Genomic DNA, 19,120 nt, shown 5'->3' on the forward strand with positions numbered 1-19,120 from the left:
GAATATGATTCCTAGAGTAAACAGTAGTGTGCAAGTGATGTATATTAACCAATATATCCATAGAAAAAGTCAGCTTTTACACATTTTGACCTGAACTGCAGGGTGTTTATGTGCTGACACTGTGATTTATTGGTAATACTCAGCTTTTACTGTCTCTTCTGAACTTTTACTTCACTTTTAATTGCTCCAAGAACATTCCTGCAAATCAAGCAAAAATGACTATAAACACTTCTATTAATTGTAATATATGCAATAGCAGTTTTATTGTAATATTCCTTTGTTACAATAAAATTGGCAATGATTGAGAAAGCTATTCTATGTCAGAAAGATATACCATGACCTTACTTTGGTAATTGCTAGTATCTATAATTTCCGTAATGCCGTTTTCTGCACTGAGCAAATTATTTCCTAATAATCCTCCGATAAAATCTTGTTTTCCTGTGATAGTTACTTAACCATTTTAATGTGGAGCTGAGTTCTGAGAGCTGCATAAAATCACTACAATATAAATTCATGTCATTTTTATTTTTTGATAAATCAATTTACTTTTCTGTAAAGAATTGGAGAACTTAAAGAAACCACAGGATCTACCTGGGTGATGCACAGGATACGAATCCACATAAAGTGTGGGACGGAGAAAAAACTGGTTAACACATATAATTTGAATACAGCCATAAAAATTCATTGTGTGCTCCCCGAGCAAAGATTATATCATAAAAGAGATGTTATTATTTTCATTACGGAAATTCAGAATGCAGAAAGATACCAAACATACGGCATTTTGTAGAGAAATTGCCCCCCTCGCTTCATTTACTGCTGTGCAATCTACATGACCTTGGAATGACCTCACTCTAAGAGGGTACTAAAAGGGCAATTGAAACAAGGTAAAGTGTGCATACTTTTTTCCTGAATGAACTGTGCAAGAACCTATTAAATTATATGGACTAAAATCTAAGATTTAATCTAGAAGCCCATTTGAATTGTGAACTATGAGGGATATTTGAATTTAAAGTCTTAAGACTAAAGTGCATTAATTCAATCATAAGCATAGACCATTACTTAGAATTATTACTCGAATGATCCGATTGCTTAAGGAAATATGTACATATTTTGTCCAAGCTTTGTTCAAATTTTTTTTTATATAGAAAGCAAATTAAATATACTGCCCCAATGGCGATGTAATGTTACCATTCAAAAAAAGCAAATAAGTATTCATGTTAAATGCTCGTGAATTCTTCCAGAAGGATAGAAATACCGGCCACAAAGAGGACATTATCTACTTACTGTATTGTTATATTTTTATGTAAAAGGTTATAAATATTCAGTGGAAATATTCCGCTTGCAGCTACCAAGTAGTTTTATAGAGCTTTTAAAAATGTAACTTCTACCCTCTGTATTCTGTTAAGTTGAATCCTGAAAGATCTAAAAGATGAGAAAATGGGAGAGCTGATAAAAGGGCAAAGAAGCAATTGTCTCTTGGGTGGCTCTGAAGGTATTGGATCAGTTGACATGCAGTTCTACATATGTCAGCTGGTTGAACCTAAGTAGGACAGGGCAGGACACTTTGATCATGTTCTAAAGTCTATATGCTGAATTGTCACAACAAACAGCTGGATTCCCTGCTATGGTGACCTCTTTTACAATCTTTTAAAATATACTAGGGTCAAAAGGGATTGCCATAAACCACAGGGGTGATGAAAGCTTCAGTGGCCTCTGTGTTATATTTATTATCAGATTGTGTCACATAATATCTATACATATTTCTATAACTATGTATATTTCTATAACATTATGTGAGTGACATTTTATTACATAAACAAAAAACACATTTAGCTACTATGTTGTGTGTTATATCAATAGATTCTTACGATAGCACACTCAAGAAGTATTATTATACCCTACTGAATCTCAGAAGTATCTCCTTACAGCAGAAAAACAATTGTTTGGATTAACTAAAAAGTCAAAGGGGTTTGCAAAGTACTTCAATGCATTTTATAAAGGGCTTACATTTGTGAGAAGGACATGGTTGGTCTAAGTTAAATTAATAAAGTGTTTGGAAAGTCACCTCAGCCCTTCTTGCTAGGGTTGTCTCTTCATATTGCATAGTGAGTGAAATGTCAACTAACTCAAACGTATGCTTTAGTGAATAAACCCCAATAAGTTATGATTAAAGAGTGCAAAGTTTGAAAAGTGGTATTATCTTCATGGCAACCAATGGAATGCTTTTGCTGACTAGACCATTTACTGGACTAATCTGTTGGCTGCCATAGTGATAGAGACAGGTCTCTAAATAGAGGGAATTTATGACTCCCCAGAGCCAGAAGACAGCGCCCAGAGGACACATTTATATGCACACAACATAAAACAAAATACAAATGTAGCACTCTTTCCACAACATTTGGACTCTGCGGACACTATACTTCACCTTTGTGGGTGTGGCTTTAGCATCTGAGAACTTTCCAGAAAGAGAAAGAAAGTGGGAGTGCAGAGACAGACAAGGAAGAGAGCAGACACCATTTTAGCTTCTCTCTGAATTGGGACTCACTGGCAGGTGCAAGAACAACCTTGTTCTGTAATGCCAGGAGGTAGCTGGATACAGACCAATGCTACAGCTTAGAGTCCCTTCCTGAGGTGGATGTGAAGACCTGAGGTCAATGACTGGATAAGATGGAAAGGTACTCATTTATGGTCACTGTTCACAACGTGGGGTTGAAGGGCTGATACTGTCTTTGGATAACTGCAAATTTCCTCAGAGCTCAGTAACCTATGTAGGCCACACAGTGTCTATCAACTGACCGCACCAAGAAAGGGTGTTAAAGGCATTTCTGTAGGCAGAGTGCTCTATGAAATGCCCCTTAATGCCACTCTGTCTCCAGAAATGCCTTTTAACCTTCTATATGCCTCTCTGCCTCCTGAAATTCCTTATACCTCCCTATATGTCACTCTGCCCCATAATATGCCTTTTAACCCCCTAAATGCCAGAGTGGCATATAGGGGTATAAGGCATTTATGGAGGCAGAGTGGCACATAGAGGGTCAAACGGCATATCATGGGGCACAGTGGCACATAGGGGGTTTAAGGCATTTATGGGGCAGAGTGACAAGCCTGGGAGCAGATGTGCATAACTGGGGGGCAGGTTGGAAAATAATTAAAAACAAAATATTTTTCTCAATCATAGCTTTTATTTAAAAAAAATAGTTGACATAGTTTACATGAATTAACATATTTGCTCGATTATAAGACGACCCTGATTATAAGACGACCCCCCAAATCTTAATATTAATTTAGGAAAAAAAGAAAAAGCCTGAATATAAGACGACCCTATAGGAAAAAAGTTTTACCAGTAAATGTTAATTCATTTAAACTATTTTTTTAATAAAAGCTATGATTGAGAAAAATATTTTGGTTTTATTTCCTTCTATTTTCCAACCTGCCCCCCAGTTATGCACATCTGCCCCAGAAATGCCTTATACCCTCTATATGCCACTGTGCCCCATGATATGCCTTTTAACCCTCTAAATGCCACTGTGCCCCATGATATGCCTTTTAACCCTATATGCCACTGTGCCCCATGATATGCCTTTTAACCCTATATGCTACTCTGGCATTTAGAGGGTTAAAAGGCATATTATGGGGAAGAGTGGCATATAGGGAGGTTTAAGGCATTTCAGGAGGCAGAGTGGCGTATAGAGGGTTAAAAAGGCATTTCTGGAGGCAGAGTGGCATTAAGGGGGTTAAAAGGCATTTCACAGAGCACCCTGCCTCCAGAAATGCCTTATGCCCCCCATTTAACACCCCCCCCGCCCCACTTACCGGTACTTCTGAGTCTCCTGTCATGTAGCTGGGGCAGCGTGTAGACTCATGCTGCAGCCGGAAGGAGGCGCGGCTAGCAGCGGGGGTTGTCTGCGTGCATCGCGCAGACATTCCCCGGCTGTCAGAGATCAGAGTTCCCCGCGCCGGTGCCGGGGAACTCTGATCTTTGACAGCCGGGGAAGTATGAGATTTTGCAATTTCTCTGAAAAAGAGGCCAGACCCCCATCAAAGCAAAAAACTATTTGTGAAACATTTGTGGGTCCAAATTCACTCACACTCTCTCACACACTCACTCGTATTCTCGTTCCCTCTCTCTAAATCTTTCTAAATCATTCCCTACCTTCCACCAACCATTTCCACTTCTGCATTTCTTTTGCATCTTCTTCCTTCTCTTCCCTCAACAATCTTCAACCTTTAATCGTCTTTCCTCATCCGCATCTCTGCGAACATAACCTGGCAACATCCGCCAAAATGGTGGCGCAGCAGTGACTTCCTCCCCGATCATCCAATCGGGCAAGAGGACATCACCGAAAGCCCAAGTATGTGGGTTGGACAGGGGGGGGGGATTTTCAAGCTGTGCTTGCAAAGCGTCCCTGAAATTTTTTTCAAATGTTGGCAACTATGCAAGTGCTTGAAATAGAGTTGTGTCTGTTCCATAAATAAATAATTTTTGGGTTACTGGGGCATTTTTTTTTAACGATTACCAGCAGACCAGTAAACCGACTGTAAAAATACTGTAAAAACTTTGGTACAGCAATATAAACCTTCTAATAATCTTCCTATAATTGCCAGAAAGATACGGGAATTCTATACATTTAAGGTATTTCCAAACTCAAGACACTTGAGGAAGCTCTTTTATACGACACTTGGAGGAACAATCTTCACTTTTTGGACGAGTGGTGGTTCCACTGATGGACTGGGTCCTACTCATGCAGCCCCAGACCATGACACTCCCACCGCCATGCTTGACACCATCTGAACTAAATAAGTTTATCTTGGTCTCATCGGACCACAGGACATGGTTCCAGTAACCCATGTCCTTAGTCTGCTTGCCTTCAGAAAACTGTTTGCGGGCTTTCTTGTGCATCATCTTTAGAAGAGGCTTCCTTCTGGGAAGACAGCCATGCAGACCAATTTGATGCAGTGTGACAAGCTGACCCCACACCCCTTCAACCTCTGCAGCAATACTGGCAGCACTCATACGTCTATTTCCCAAAGACGACCTCTGGATATGACGCTGAGCACGTGCACTCAACTTCTTTGGTCGACCATGGCGACGCCTGTTCTGAGTGGAACCTGTCCTGTGAAACCGCTGTATGGTCTTGCCCACCGTGCTGCAGCTCTGTTTCAGGGTCTTGGAAATCTTCTTATAGCCTAGGCCAGGGGCGTCCAACCTGCGGCCCTCCAGCTGCTGCAGGACTGCATCTCCCAGAATGCTCTTTCAGCTAAGGGGCTGGCCGAGGAGTATGGGAGATGCAGTCCTGCAGCAGCTGGAGGGCCGTAGGTTGGACACCCCTGGCCTAGGCCATCTTTATGTAGAGCAACAATTCTTTTTTTTCAGATCCTCAGATAATTTGTTGCCATGAGGTGCCATGTTGAACTTCCAGTGACCAGTATGAGAGCGTGTGAGAGCGATAACACCAAATTTAACACACCTGATCCCCATTCACACCTGAGACCTTGTAACACTAATGAGTCACATGAAACTGGGGAAGGAAAATGGCTAATTGGGCCCAATTTGGACATTTCCACTTAGGGGTGTACTCAAGGTTGTCAAGGTTTAGACATTAATGGCTGTGTGTTGAGTTATTTTTAAGAGAACAGCAAATTTACACTAGTATTTTCTAGTCCCAGGTTTACCCAGTCTAGGAAATGGGAAATCATTCATGCTTTGTGTAATTTAGAAATATCTGGGAAAGCTAGTCCCCCCTCTCTAATATTTCTGTGAAATTCTCATTTTTTATACATCCAAATAAAGTCTAAAACTTAGTTTTTTATCTTTTTTTATATATATTATTCATACTAAATATTAGAATATACATTTAAATATAAAAAGAAAGCCCTATCTGTCCTTGAAAAAGAAAAAGGGGGAATCGTGGTTGAGCAAACATATCGTAAAAATTAGAAAAATGATCCAGGTTTTTTGGGTACAAAATATCCCCAGTAAAGAAGGGGTTAAGGACATGAAAAAATGTCGGTGCGCTAAGCTAGTCTCAGGCTCAAATAATACAAATAATATGAGGCCTACCAAACAGTGTGAGCATGCTGCAAATACAGTGTGTTGGCTGTACAATGTATACAAAAAACAAAATACTGTCTGCGCTTCTCACCCTAATAAAGTTGGCAACAAATACATAAACATAATATAAATGAGAGGTTTTGGTTATATGAATTGGCCAAAGCATAATTAAGCTCACCCGCCACGTCAAGGCACACTCTCAATAGGGTGAGAACCTACTCTCACCTCCTACATAGTGGGCACACAAAGCAGTTTATACTGCTACCAAAACCTTATTAATGTGTTGGGGGAGGTGCAATTAAACCTCCTCCCTATTAACCCCTGGACAGCAAGCTGCAACCAGACTGATGAGGAGCCAACAACCTCAAATATGTGCAAACAGGGAAAAGAAAAAATGTCGGTGCGCTAACCTAGTCTCAGGCTCAAATAATACAAATGTATAATATGAGGCCTGCCAAACAGTGTGAGCATGCTGCAAATACAGTGTGTTGGCAGTACAATGTAGAGCCCTGCGCGGGACTGCTTTTTGAATCCCGCTCCCGTCCGCTCCCGTTGTTTTGAATCCCGCTCCCGCAATGTGGGTGTTCCGCTCCCCCCCGCTCCTGCCACATTTGTGCCCAATCCCGCCCGCTCCTGCCACATTTGTGGCCAATCACGCCCGCCTCCTTACCTGATTTCCCGCGCAGTCCCGCAAGGCTGCCCTCAAGTTGTTCCCTCACAGCGTCTCTTCTCTTGCTCCGCCCAGGAACAAGGCGGAGTCACAGAAAGTGACATCACATCACGTGACTCCACCTTGTTCATGGGCGGAGCAAGATAGGAGACACTGTAATGGAGCAGGGACCCGCCTCCCAATGCAGTCCTCTAGTACAATGTATACAAAAAACAAAATACTGTCTGCGCTTCTTTTTTGTTTTGTTAAGGAGATGGCAGCACCCTTCCGAAATTATGGAAAAAATCTTCATTATCAGTCATGTCAGATGCGCCCACAAAAGTACGTTTTAATATCATTATCCATCTAATGCATATATGCATTCAGATTATAGAGCATAACCTTTCAGGTATACTATGCACATATAATGTATAATACGCAGGTATAACTTTACATTCAATTTTGTAGAAAAAAATACTTGTGTATTATACTCACCCATAACTCCAGGGTCAAAGGCTACTTCTACAACCTCAAACATTCACACATTTACATATACTGACACTAACATATACATGTGCATACTGCACCCCATTATAAACCAGCAAGAGGGGAAATCCCTATGGTCATTTAACAAAGGAGAAATTCATTTATCCAAATAACACCTGGGTGCTGCATATTATCATCTTTCCACCAGATGGCAATATAACCTTTCATATATGAACCAGAATACAGACACGTGCTGAGGAGATTCAACAGAATGCTCATATTGATATTATGTTAAAATTGTGTTCGAATAATAATCGGAATCACTGGAGAATAATTTCATCCTTAGTACTATTAGGGGTATAGTTATGCATTTACACTAATCAATATATGAAAGTTACAACTTCATACAGCTGAACTAAAAAATCTATTGTTAAAGGTTTGATCCCTGGGTCGTTACTTTTTATGAGCTCTTGAGAATCCCATAGCCCTTTTTGTTTGGATCTAAAGCGAAAACAAAGCTCTACAGCCAATGCCTTTTATAAGCCTTAAATACAGTGTTCTTTCTAAGCAGTATGGAAATATACATTTTACTCATGTATTCTGTCTTTCTCACTTTCTATATTTATGTGTATATATATATCTCCTGACAGTCCAGCACTGTCGTGATGCCCTGGGTAGACTTCCACAGTGTGCTGTTTTGTTGGTGCATTGGCTGGTTGAGGAGATCCTCTGATCTCCACTGACCAGCCCAGGGAGGTGAAAAAGCAATGGAGATCTGTGTTCTAACAGCACAGACCTCTTTGAAACTCCCACAGCCTCCTCACAACATTAGTGTTGCAAGGTGGATAATCACATAAGGGAGCGCGGGCCATTTCTGGGACAGGCCCTTCCCACCTCTAGTCACGCCACCCGAAACAGGTGTCGCAATTCGGACACCTAAAACATTGGAAGGGTATGTTACAATAACAATAATACTCCTTTGCGTCTGTAACTGCAGTTGGACAGTTGCAGACACGGCACAGCAGGCCACCTAACAGTGTGTCTGTGTATATACCGTATTTGCTCGATTATAAGACGAGGGTTTTGAGCGTGTGTGTGATTAATGGAATGAATGAGTATTTAAATGTTTGTGAATGAGTGTGTGTGTGATAGCATGGATGTGTAAGGGGGGGAGGTGGTAGCATGGCATAGGGAGGCTGTACTCAAACTCCTATCATCCCCAGGTTCCAGCATGTACTGGCTGCCTTGGCTTGATAGGAGTTTGATTGCTGTTAGCAGTTATATATATATATACCTCCAGAAATGCCTTTTAACCCCCTATATGCCACTCTGGCATATAGGGGGTTAAAAGGCATATCATGGGGCAGAGTGGCATATAGGCGGGCATAAGACATTTCTGGAGGCAGAGTGGCATATAGAGGGTTAAAAGGCACATCATGGGGCAGAGTGGCAAATAAAGGGGGATTAAGGCATTTCTGGGGGGCAGAGTGGCAACCTTGGGGGTGTTTTGGATGCTTTCCAATAAAGCCTTTCTTCAATTGTTGAACTGCTCCAAATTATGTGAATATAAATGTACGTGCACGGAGAGCAAAATAAGACACACGACACACTCTGGGTCAGGTCCAAAATCACTCTGCTTTATTTTGTTTATATTATAGATTATATAGGGACGTCAAAAAGGGACGTCAGGTTACGTAAAGCTTATTAATTGGTTAATCCTGAAACTATGCGGAAATAGGCAGAAAGGCAGAAAACCGTTAGAAACAAATATTAGATACTTTCCTGCAACAAGATATAGCCAGAATGGCGCTTGCGGTTAGTAAAATATAGATAACTGAATACACTGCTACTTGCGTCTCTCACGTATCTGCGTGAGGTGTAACCCTTTATTGGTCGAGGCCAGCTTATATTCATTAAAGCAATAAGCTTTTCTTGCTGATATATATAATGGTTCCATAACAGTCCCCCCTTGAATATACGATGGCCGACTGTCCCTAATCCTGACAGATCCTACCGGACATGATCCCGCATCCTCTTCACCTGCAGTGGCGACAAATTATCCCTATTGGATAAAATCCCGGTTTCAGGTCTTGGACATGTCCCTCGGATCTATATGTCCCTACACGGGGCGGGGATTACTGTCAGGGGGAACTATCGAACTAGATAGTGTTTCATAAGAAGATGCAAAGCTTGGCATCGTGTCATCGTACATAAGCATTAACGGGATAGTCTCGCCTACTGCAAACATTTTATCGCATAGGCGTTGAAGACAAGGGACTACACAGAATAGCATAAAAGCAACAATAATCACAATAATCAGTAAAATTATTCCCAGCTGGACCAGAGCATGTTTCCATCCTTTGAGCCAGCCAAACCATTCGGCCCATGGATGATCGATTCCGGAGTTGCGCTTTAATTCGTCTCCTAGAGAATTTAACTTTTTAATAGCCATGGTCACTTTTCCGTCGGGGCCTGTATTATCTGGGATGAAAATACAACAAATTTCTCTAATTATTCGACAGACCCCGCCTCTTTCTGCCAGAATCATATCTAATGCCATACAATTCTGAAAAGTCATCTGGGTTGCAGCCTCCAATTGATCCGAAAGTCCTTGGAGTGCATCTCGGGTATAGTTGACAAATCTCTGCTGATTATAATAGATATAGTTAATCCAGTCAACATTTTTATTTATTGTAACAATGGGAAAAATGGATTCGAAACCAGCGGCTACTTGATCTCGGGCTTTATACTCATCTGGGACCCCCCTAGGAAATCCTATTGCATCTATATACACATGGGGGTCGAAACTTCCTTCGGGGGCTTATATCCCCATTTGGTTCCTGAATTAGTTATAACAGAGCCCCAATACCTGCAGTCGTCCCCCTATTGCCCTCCAACATAGCATATGTACCCAACACATTCTCCTATTTGAACATCACAATACCCGGGGTCAAAATTGTCGGTGGTATCCCCTTCTTGTGTCATTACCCCGGTATATACATTGGTGTAGCGTTTAGAAACACAATCTATAATGTGACAAAATTGGAATGAGTATGTGGCTACTGTTGTGCTACTGGAGTTGTACCAAAAAATGGGAGGACCTGCTTGTTTTGCATCTCTTGTAATGGCTACCCGACCCCCCTGGTGACTGATAGCTTGGGCTGGTTTTCCCCATGTATGTTGGAAAATGAATGATAATAATAGTGGGATGCCCACTCTTTTGCAAAGGATATGCATTCTAGGAGTCATTGATTGGAGGATCGTATCCTTTGACTCTCTTGCAATGCGATGCGTGTATCCACGTGGGTTTCCCTTCAACTTTTATTGAGGTAGGAGTCGTTAGTAGCACTTGAAAAGGGCCCTCGAATCTCGGTTCCAAAGTAGATCGGACGTGTTTCTTCACGACCACCCACTCTCCAGGCAATAGAGAGTGAGTACCTTCGAGGATATTGGGATCTGGAATAGAAGAGAAAACTTGGGTATATATATTAGATAATTGAGTAGTCAAAGCAATAACATATTTTGCCATTGTTTCATAATTCATTTGCAACTGTTGTGGGAAGTATTGTCCTAACCTAGGGCTACTTCCAAAAAATATTTCGTGTGGGGTCAGTTTGTGTGACGCCTTTGGCATATGTCTGATAGCAAAAAGTACGATGGGTAGGCACTGTACCCAATTTAGACCAGTCTCTTGTGTCATTTTCAATATCTTTGATTTGATTATGCCATTTAATCTTTCCACTTTCCCGCTACTCTGCGGTCTGTAGGGAGTATGGAAAACAAGATGTGAACCTATGATTTTCCACACTTCTTGAGTGACGTTTGCCGTAAATGCAGGTCCCTGATCACTTTCTATGACTTCTGGGACACCGAACCGGCAAATGAGTTCCTGAATAAACTTCTTTGCGGTAGTGGGTGCGGTTTGGTTTCGTACTGGATAGGCTTCTGGCCATCCGGAAAACACATCTACCACTACCAGTACATACTGAAATGTCTGACACATCGGCATTTGAATATGGTCAATTTGAATCCGTTGGAAAGGGTATTGAGCATTCGGTAAACATTTGGATGGTGTAGGTTCTGTCCTTCCGGTATTGCACTGAGCACAGATTAAACATGATTCGGTGGTTCGTGCTAGCATTGGGGTGATTCCTGGTGCGATCCAGATTTTGTCGATAATCTCCTTCATAATGGTTTTAGACTGATGCGTCGGTCCATGAGCTAGTGATGCGACTAAAGGATATAAAGTCCGGGGTAAACAAAGATATTGGCCTCTGGCCCAGGCTCCCCGCTCATCCTCGGATGCTCCTTCTTGTATCCATTGATTTTGTTCCTTGGTTGAAGCTTGTTGTTGTAATTGAATTAAAATATCCCAGTCTAATTCCATTGGTGCTTTCTTGGTCACCGTCATTAAAGGGACCACTGAGTCTTCATCGAGAGCTGCTTGCTTGGCTGCACTATCTGCTAAGGCATTTCCTTTTGCTTCCATAGTGTCAGCCCGTGAGTGTGCCTTGACTTTGATCACTGCAACTTGTTTCGGGAGTAGGGCCGCAGTCATCAAAGCTTCAACTGCTTTCCCGTTCTTGATTGGAGTCCCTGCTGCGGTGATATAATCTCTTGCCTTCCAGATGACTCCAAAATCATGTACAACTCCAAAGGCGTACCTGGAATCCGTATAGATATTCGCGGTAGAATCTTTAGCCATAATGCAGGCCTCGGTGAGGGCAGCTAGTTCAGCCTCCTGAGCCGACTGATCCGGTCGTAGAGCTTTTGCACAGAGTACAGTCGTGTCAGTCGTAACCGCCATTCCCGTATGGAAATGACCCTTGTCATCGGCATATCTGGAGCCGTCCACAAATAGGGTCCATTCTGGGTTTGAGAGTGGGGTATCCTGTATATTCGGAGGCGAACCGACTTCCGCTTGCATCATGGTCAGACAATCATATGGATCGTCCTCGGGTGGTACATCTGGAAAATCGACATTTGATGACTGTGTATGCCACAATAGCTGTTCCTGAAGATCTTCTTCTGTGGCTAGATCAATAAAATCCGTAGACGGAATATCAGTATACTCCCCCCTTGGAAGTGGAAGGAGGGCAGCCGGATTGAGAACATTGCATCGTTGAATAGTAACATTGTCGGGCAACAACAGACTCCCTTGGAGACGAAGATGACGCTGAGCAGTGAGATGTCTGGGTTGAGTCTGTTGTAAAATAGCTGAGATGTCATGTGGAGCTAGAATTGTCAAGGGATGTCCGAGGACAATATCTGAAGTGACGTCCAGAAGACAGCTGGCAGCGTGAATAGCCCTTACACAGGAAGGTGTCGCGCGAGCAACTGGGTCCAATCGTTTGGAGTAGAATCCGAGGGGACGATGTCGACCACCGTGCATCTGAGTGAGAACACCTGTGGCATGGCCTTGCCGTTCCATAACATAGAGACGGAACGGCAGAGAATAGTTCGGAATTCCTAAAGCTGGAGATGAGGCAATCATTTGTTGTAGAGCGTCGAATGAGTCCAGTGCCTCTGGTGTTAAATAAAAAATTGCTGGTAGTTCTCGAGGTATACAGTCATAGAGTGGTTGCATTAGCACAGAAGCGTCGGGAATCCAGGGACGACAGTATGAAATGAGACCCAGAAAAATCTGTAGCTGATGTGGAGTTTCTGGCGGAGCCAACTCCAGGATGGCTTTTTTTCGTGCCATTGTAAGGTGTTTACGGCCTTTGGTAATACAGTGTCCCAGAAAAATCACTTTTTGAAAACATAACTGTAGTTTCGATTTGGAGACCTTACAGCCAGCTGTAGCTAGAAAATAGAGTAGGTCCAGGGTAGTTTCTTGACACGTGGATGGGTCTGGAGCACAAAGAAGTAGGTCATCCACGTATTGCAGGAGCTCAACTTCCGGGTGAGCGTCTTGCCATGAAAAAAGCACAGAAGACATAGCTTTGCTGAAACTGGACGGGCTGTTTTGAGCTCCTTGTGGCATCACCGTCCAGGTGTATTGCCGACCAGCATGTGTGAATGCAAAAAGATATTGACACGAAGGGTGTAATGGAATGGAGAAAAAGGCATTAGCAAGATCAATTACAGTGAACCAGGATGCCGTAGGTGGAATACTGGATAGAAAAGTATGTGGATTTGGCACAATAGGGGTATCCAGAACCGTGGCTTCGTTGACAGCGCGTAAATCTTGTACCATCTTGTACACTGGAGGTTGGCCTTTTATCTGCTTCTTTTTGACTGGATACAGCGGAGTATTGCAAGGAGAAGTAGTAGGTATTATTGCACCGGATTCTAGGAGTGCAGCTACTTGAATAGATATTGCATCTAGTTGGGCCACTGATAAAGAATATTAGGATTCTTAAGCACAACTTGTACCGGTGGGACATTGAGACGTCCAATGTCCATAGGTCCAGAGGCCCATAGGGTAGCTGGAAGATGGTCTAGCATGGTATTCAAAGAATTAAATAGATTATCCCAGGTTTCGGCACCAGGATTATGTACTACTGCCATAAGCATACAGGTTTCTTCAGGGGCAAGAGCAGTGTTGAGAGTGACAGTTTCTTTGTCAGTGAAGGTAATATTGGCTTGGATTTTGCTGAGAAAATCCGCTCCTAGAAGATTGAAAGGGCAAGTGGCACTGACCACAAATTGAACTAGAGTAGATGAAGGCAGATGTATTGAAGAGCTTGTGACGGGTAAGGGGCGTGTGAGTGGGTTGTGTTGAACCACGCCTTCTAACCCACTACAGGGGAGTTGTATATCAGATAGCCAGGATGGTAATGCATCCGTCTCACAAAGCACGCTACGAGCAGCGCCAGTGTCAACAAGAAATGAGCAAGGTTTTCCGGCTACATCAAGAGTGATCTTAGGGGAAGGGCCGGAAGGAGGGGCGGAGACGGCCATACAAATAGAGTCCCCTTCCTCCATTTGCTCGCCTATTTCCTATGGCTGAGGAGGAGGAGGTGGAGGAAGAGTGTTCTGGTTCTGGTTTTGGTTCTGGGCTTGATAAGCGGCCCACAGATGGCGACTACGGCATACTCTTTTAAGATGACCGACTTTTCCGCATCCAAAACATTTACGAGGTTGTTGCTGTCTGTCCGTGGCTTCATTAGTGGCATCGGCTCCGGTCATTACCGCCATGATGGCGGACTTTTTCTTGCTGTTTCCTGCCTCCAATCCTTTAGCAACCTGTATAAGGACTTCAAGATCCATTGACCTCCATTCCGGGTGGCAGGTAGTGAGTACTTTGTTGAGATCAGAATGGAGGCCGTCTACAAAGGCACGACCCAACATACGAATATGTGCCACTTCTTGGAGTGAGAATCCTAGATCACGAAAATGTCGTTTGATTCTGTAGGCATATTTCTCCACTGACTCTCCTTTTTCTTGAGTTATATCCTGTAGAGATACTGTTTGTTCGGACAATCTGTCCTTCGCCCAGATTTCCAATTGCTTGATAAACTGTTGACCTGATTCAGTGGATCTGGGATCGCAAGGTAGATAAGATGGGTCTCGTATAATTTGGTTGAGAATAAAATCTGCGTAGTCTCCTGCTTTGGCTTGGACAATACTAACAAGGTCAGACCAGGTACATCCATAGGTAGTCCAGGCCTGTGAAACTTTTCGATAAAATGGCATTGGATGTGTATCAGGTTCAGGGAGATCTTTGACGATTGTATACAGTTGTTGCGGATTGAATGCTACATACTTGGAACGCGGCTCCGTGGAAGCGAGACCATCTCGTGGAGTAGCATTTTCTGTGGCGAGTCGGGTGGCTTGTACTATAGCTGCAGACATAATTTCAGCGAATTGAGAAGAAAACGGATTATTGGGATTTGTATTCCCCATGGATGGTGGCTGAGGGGCTGACGTACTTGAGGGCTGTTCGGTATCAGATTGTCGAGTATATCTTATACGGCGATGGCCTATAGGAGAACGTACAAAAGGTAAGCTCTGGTAAATACTTTGGGATTCCTCCCCCTCCTCTGAGCCCTCTTCTTCTGATAGACTGTCATGAGTGCCTATTTTTTCATCAGTGAAAATAGGTTGGTGCTTAGGCCTAGCTCCCATCTCCTCAGCATGGAGAACAGGTGGGCCAAAACCCACCAAGGGGGACTGTGTGTGTGTGGGCTTAGTTCTTCTTTGGGGTTTAGTTATTGGTTTCCTCCCCTTCTGGACTGTCGCCTGGGCCCATCATCATTAACGGGACAGTAGTGCTGGGTGTAGATACCGGGGGTGTAACTACGGGAGGAGTGGGTGGAAATAGTACTGTTTGAGGTTTTTCTAGTGTTTTGCCTTCCTGGAGTAGTAGGCCTTCCTCAGCCTGGTGTTGGGCCGGAAGCATAACAGCACTAGTAGATATATTTTCCTTCTTTGTTTCCTCACCGCTTGCCATTATCATGATTGGGACCATATGTCTGGGTGCTGTAATCTGGGTAGGTAATACAAATGTGCCATCCGGATTAACTACTGGGTACAATGACACTGTGGGAATAGACATAGAAGATAACGGAGCTGGAGGTAGGCCAGAATTTTGGGCGTTGTCAGTTAATAAAGATGGCCTCGATGCCTGTACCGGATTTAACATGGAAGGCGGGGCAGGCAATTGGTGGGGATTTTCCACTGAAGACAGTTGGTGAAGTGCGTCACAAGATGGCGCTGGTGTCTGTGTCAGACACGACACAGTAGCCGAAGTAGACGGGGGGCGGGGGGCCTCACAGTACAGACAAGAGCGACGGCTTCCTGACGTCATTGCATTACAGGCTGGGCAGCTCCACCCCTTGTCCGACGACTCGGCGCCATTATAGAGCTGTGGCGTATAAGACATTGGAATTTTACACAGATATCTTGAGTGCTTTTCATCATACATTTCTTCGCCATCTAACGATTTAAATTCTTTGCTACAATCTAGCCAGATTTTAACAGTATCTTTCAATCCGTCGTCGTCTAATTTTCCTGCTTTTTCATTTAGGAGGTTTTGCCAGGTGCAAATTGATAAGGTTCCTCCTCTGGGTACTTTATATCGTTTTTCCAACTTAGATAATTGCTTAATGTATCTTTTCCCTCGTCTGTCAGCAACTAATTGGGAGGGAGTACAGAACCCACTTGGAACGCTGTTATCGTTCCCCATTCCGCAGCGGTATCGTAACCTTGTCCGCAACCGTCCGAAACCTTCTGATACGAGCGAGGCACACACACACTGTAGTAATATTATGCACTGGGGACAGGCGACTGGGCTGTCCAAAATAGTGTTAGTCTTACGGCACCGTCTGGGATCAGAGCAACTGGGTTGATCAGGAGGTGTAGACTTGAAACACTTTACCGATTTCTACAGTGTGCTAGGGACAGACGACTAGGCTGTCCAAATTAGTGTTAGTCTTACAGCACCGTCTGGGGATCAGAGCAACTGGGTTGATCCGGTGTAGACTTGAAACACTTTCCGAAACCTTTCCGAAACAGTGTGCTCGCCAGCAAAAGGGAGGCACCACAGTTCAACAAGTGATTATACAGTAGATTTACATGGGGTTCTTTTATTGCCTCTCGAGGGTGCGTCAACCACCTGAGTTCCCTCCTCCGAATACACACGTGAGTAACGAGAGACACACAAGGTAGATAAGAAACGATCTTACCTTGTAACTGGGCTGCAGTCCCAGGGTCTAATCGTCAGCTCACGGCGTGAACTCTCCCCGGGAGGGACCTCCGACAGGTACGGCTTCCTCGAGCCCCACGTTGGGCGCCAACTGTTTTGGATGCTTTCCAATAAAGCCTTTCTTCAATTGTTGAACTGCTCCAAATTATGTGAATATAAATGTACGTGCACGGAGAGCAAAATAAGACACACGACACACTCTGGGTCAGGTCCAAAATCACTCTGCTTTATTTTGTTTATATTATAGATTATATAGGGACGTCAAAAAGGGACGTCAGGTTACGTAAAGCTTATTAATTGGTTAATCCTGAAACTATGCGGAAATAGGCAGAAAGGCAGAAAACCGTTAGAAACAAATATTAGATACTTTCCTGCAACAAGATATAGCCAGAATGGCGCTTGCGGTTAGTAAAATATAGATAACTGAATACACTGCTACTTGCGTCTCTCACGTATCTGCGTGAGGTGTAACCCTTTATTGGTCGAGGCCAGCTTATATTCATTAAAGCAATAAGCTTTTCTTGCTGATATATATAATGGTTCCATAACAGGGGCAGATGTGCATAACTGAGGGGGGGGCAGATTGGCAAATAAAAGGAAATAAAAAAATATATATTTTTCTCAATCATAGCTTTTATTAAATATGAAAAAATTGTTTACATGAATTAAAACTTTTTTTCCTATAGGGTAGTCTTATATTCAGGCTTTTTGTTTTTTTCCTAAATTAATATTTAGATTTTGGGGGGTCGTCTTATAATTAGGGTCGTCTTATAATCGAGCAAATACGGTACATAATATATAACAATGGCTGTTTTAACATTTCTGCTTTGTTTGTGTTTAGCTGTGATATTCTTCTTGTTTACTGAACCCACACAAATCTTATTTTTTTTTCAGGACAAGAAGCGCTTTATTTAGCTACCATATATTTATTTAACATAGTATAAAAATATATTTACAAAAATAATTTCTGACCTTATTTTAATAATATTCTACTCATGACACAAGCTAATGAAAAAAACATTCTAATAGATTCTAGTATTTGTTTTTATGTATTTTTCAAGTTATATGGCAATAAGTACAAAAGTATTGTTACTGGGTGTTTAGGCTAGTCAGCCTATGGAGCAGCAAAGTATAGCCAGAGAGGTCTCCAGAAAGGTCTCCAGAAAAATGTTTTCTGAAATTCAGTGTTCCTAGGCCTTATTCAGTGTTCCTAGGTGCTTAAGATCGAATAGTGACATTTGTGACCCTCAGCCACAATGTTTTGTCACAATATATATATATATATATATATATATATATATATACCGTATTGGCTCGGATATAGGCCGCACTTTTTCCCCCCTTTAAGTGGGGGTGCGGCCTATATTTGGGGTCTAGCGGCCGACGCCCGGGACATGCAGGGGACCTGCATCCTACTCCCCGATACGCTCAGACAGCCTCCCCTGCCAGCACTTCCCACGGGGGGGTGCCGGCACGCAATACGCGTATACAACTTCCGGTGCCGGCACATCGAGTGCCGGCACCGGAAGTTGTATACGCGTATTGCGTAGATGTCCCCCGCCGGCCCCGCAAGACACCCGGGATTCTGCTCCGGTAAGTCGGGGGGGGCAGAAGAGGACAGTGGCAGCATATCTCGGGGGGGAGGAGGAGGACAGTGGCAGCATATCTCGGGGGGGGAGGACAGTGGCAGCATATCTCGGGGGGGGAGGAGGACAGTGGGAGCATATCTCGGGGGGAGAGGACAGTGGGAGCATATCTCGGGGGGAGAGGACAGTGGCAGCATATCTCGGGGGGGAGGAGGACAGTGGTAGCATATCTCGGGGGGAGAGGACAGTGGCAGCATATCTCGGGGGGGTGGAGGACAGTGGTAGCATATCTCGGGGAGGGAGGACAGTGGCAGCATATCTCGGGGGGGGACAGAGTGTCAGCATGTTTTTTTTTGGTGCTTTTTTAAAGAAAAAAACTTTTTCTTTAAAAAAGCATCAAACTTTTAGGGTGCGGCCTATATACGGGGGCGGCCTATATCCGAGCCAATACGGTATATATATATATATCATTTAAACTATAGCACATGTTTGTACCTACAACAGTAGCAAGTGTCTGCAGGATGTACAATTGTTACATTTCTCTCCTTCCAAGACTACAATAAATCTGGCAAAAATGTGTTGCAAATTTGGTTGGCGAAAGAATAACATGACCTGGTAAACTTTTACACCTATCCTGGGCCACACATTTTTCCAAACAAAAACCGGTGCCATATTGCCACCAGTTCAAGTGTGGG

Source organism: Spea bombifrons, chromosome 5 (genome assembly GCF_027358695.1).
Source record: "Spea bombifrons isolate aSpeBom1 chromosome 5, aSpeBom1.2.pri, whole genome shotgun sequence".
Lineage (NCBI taxonomy): Eukaryota > Metazoa > Chordata > Amphibia > Anura > Pelobatidae > Spea > Spea bombifrons.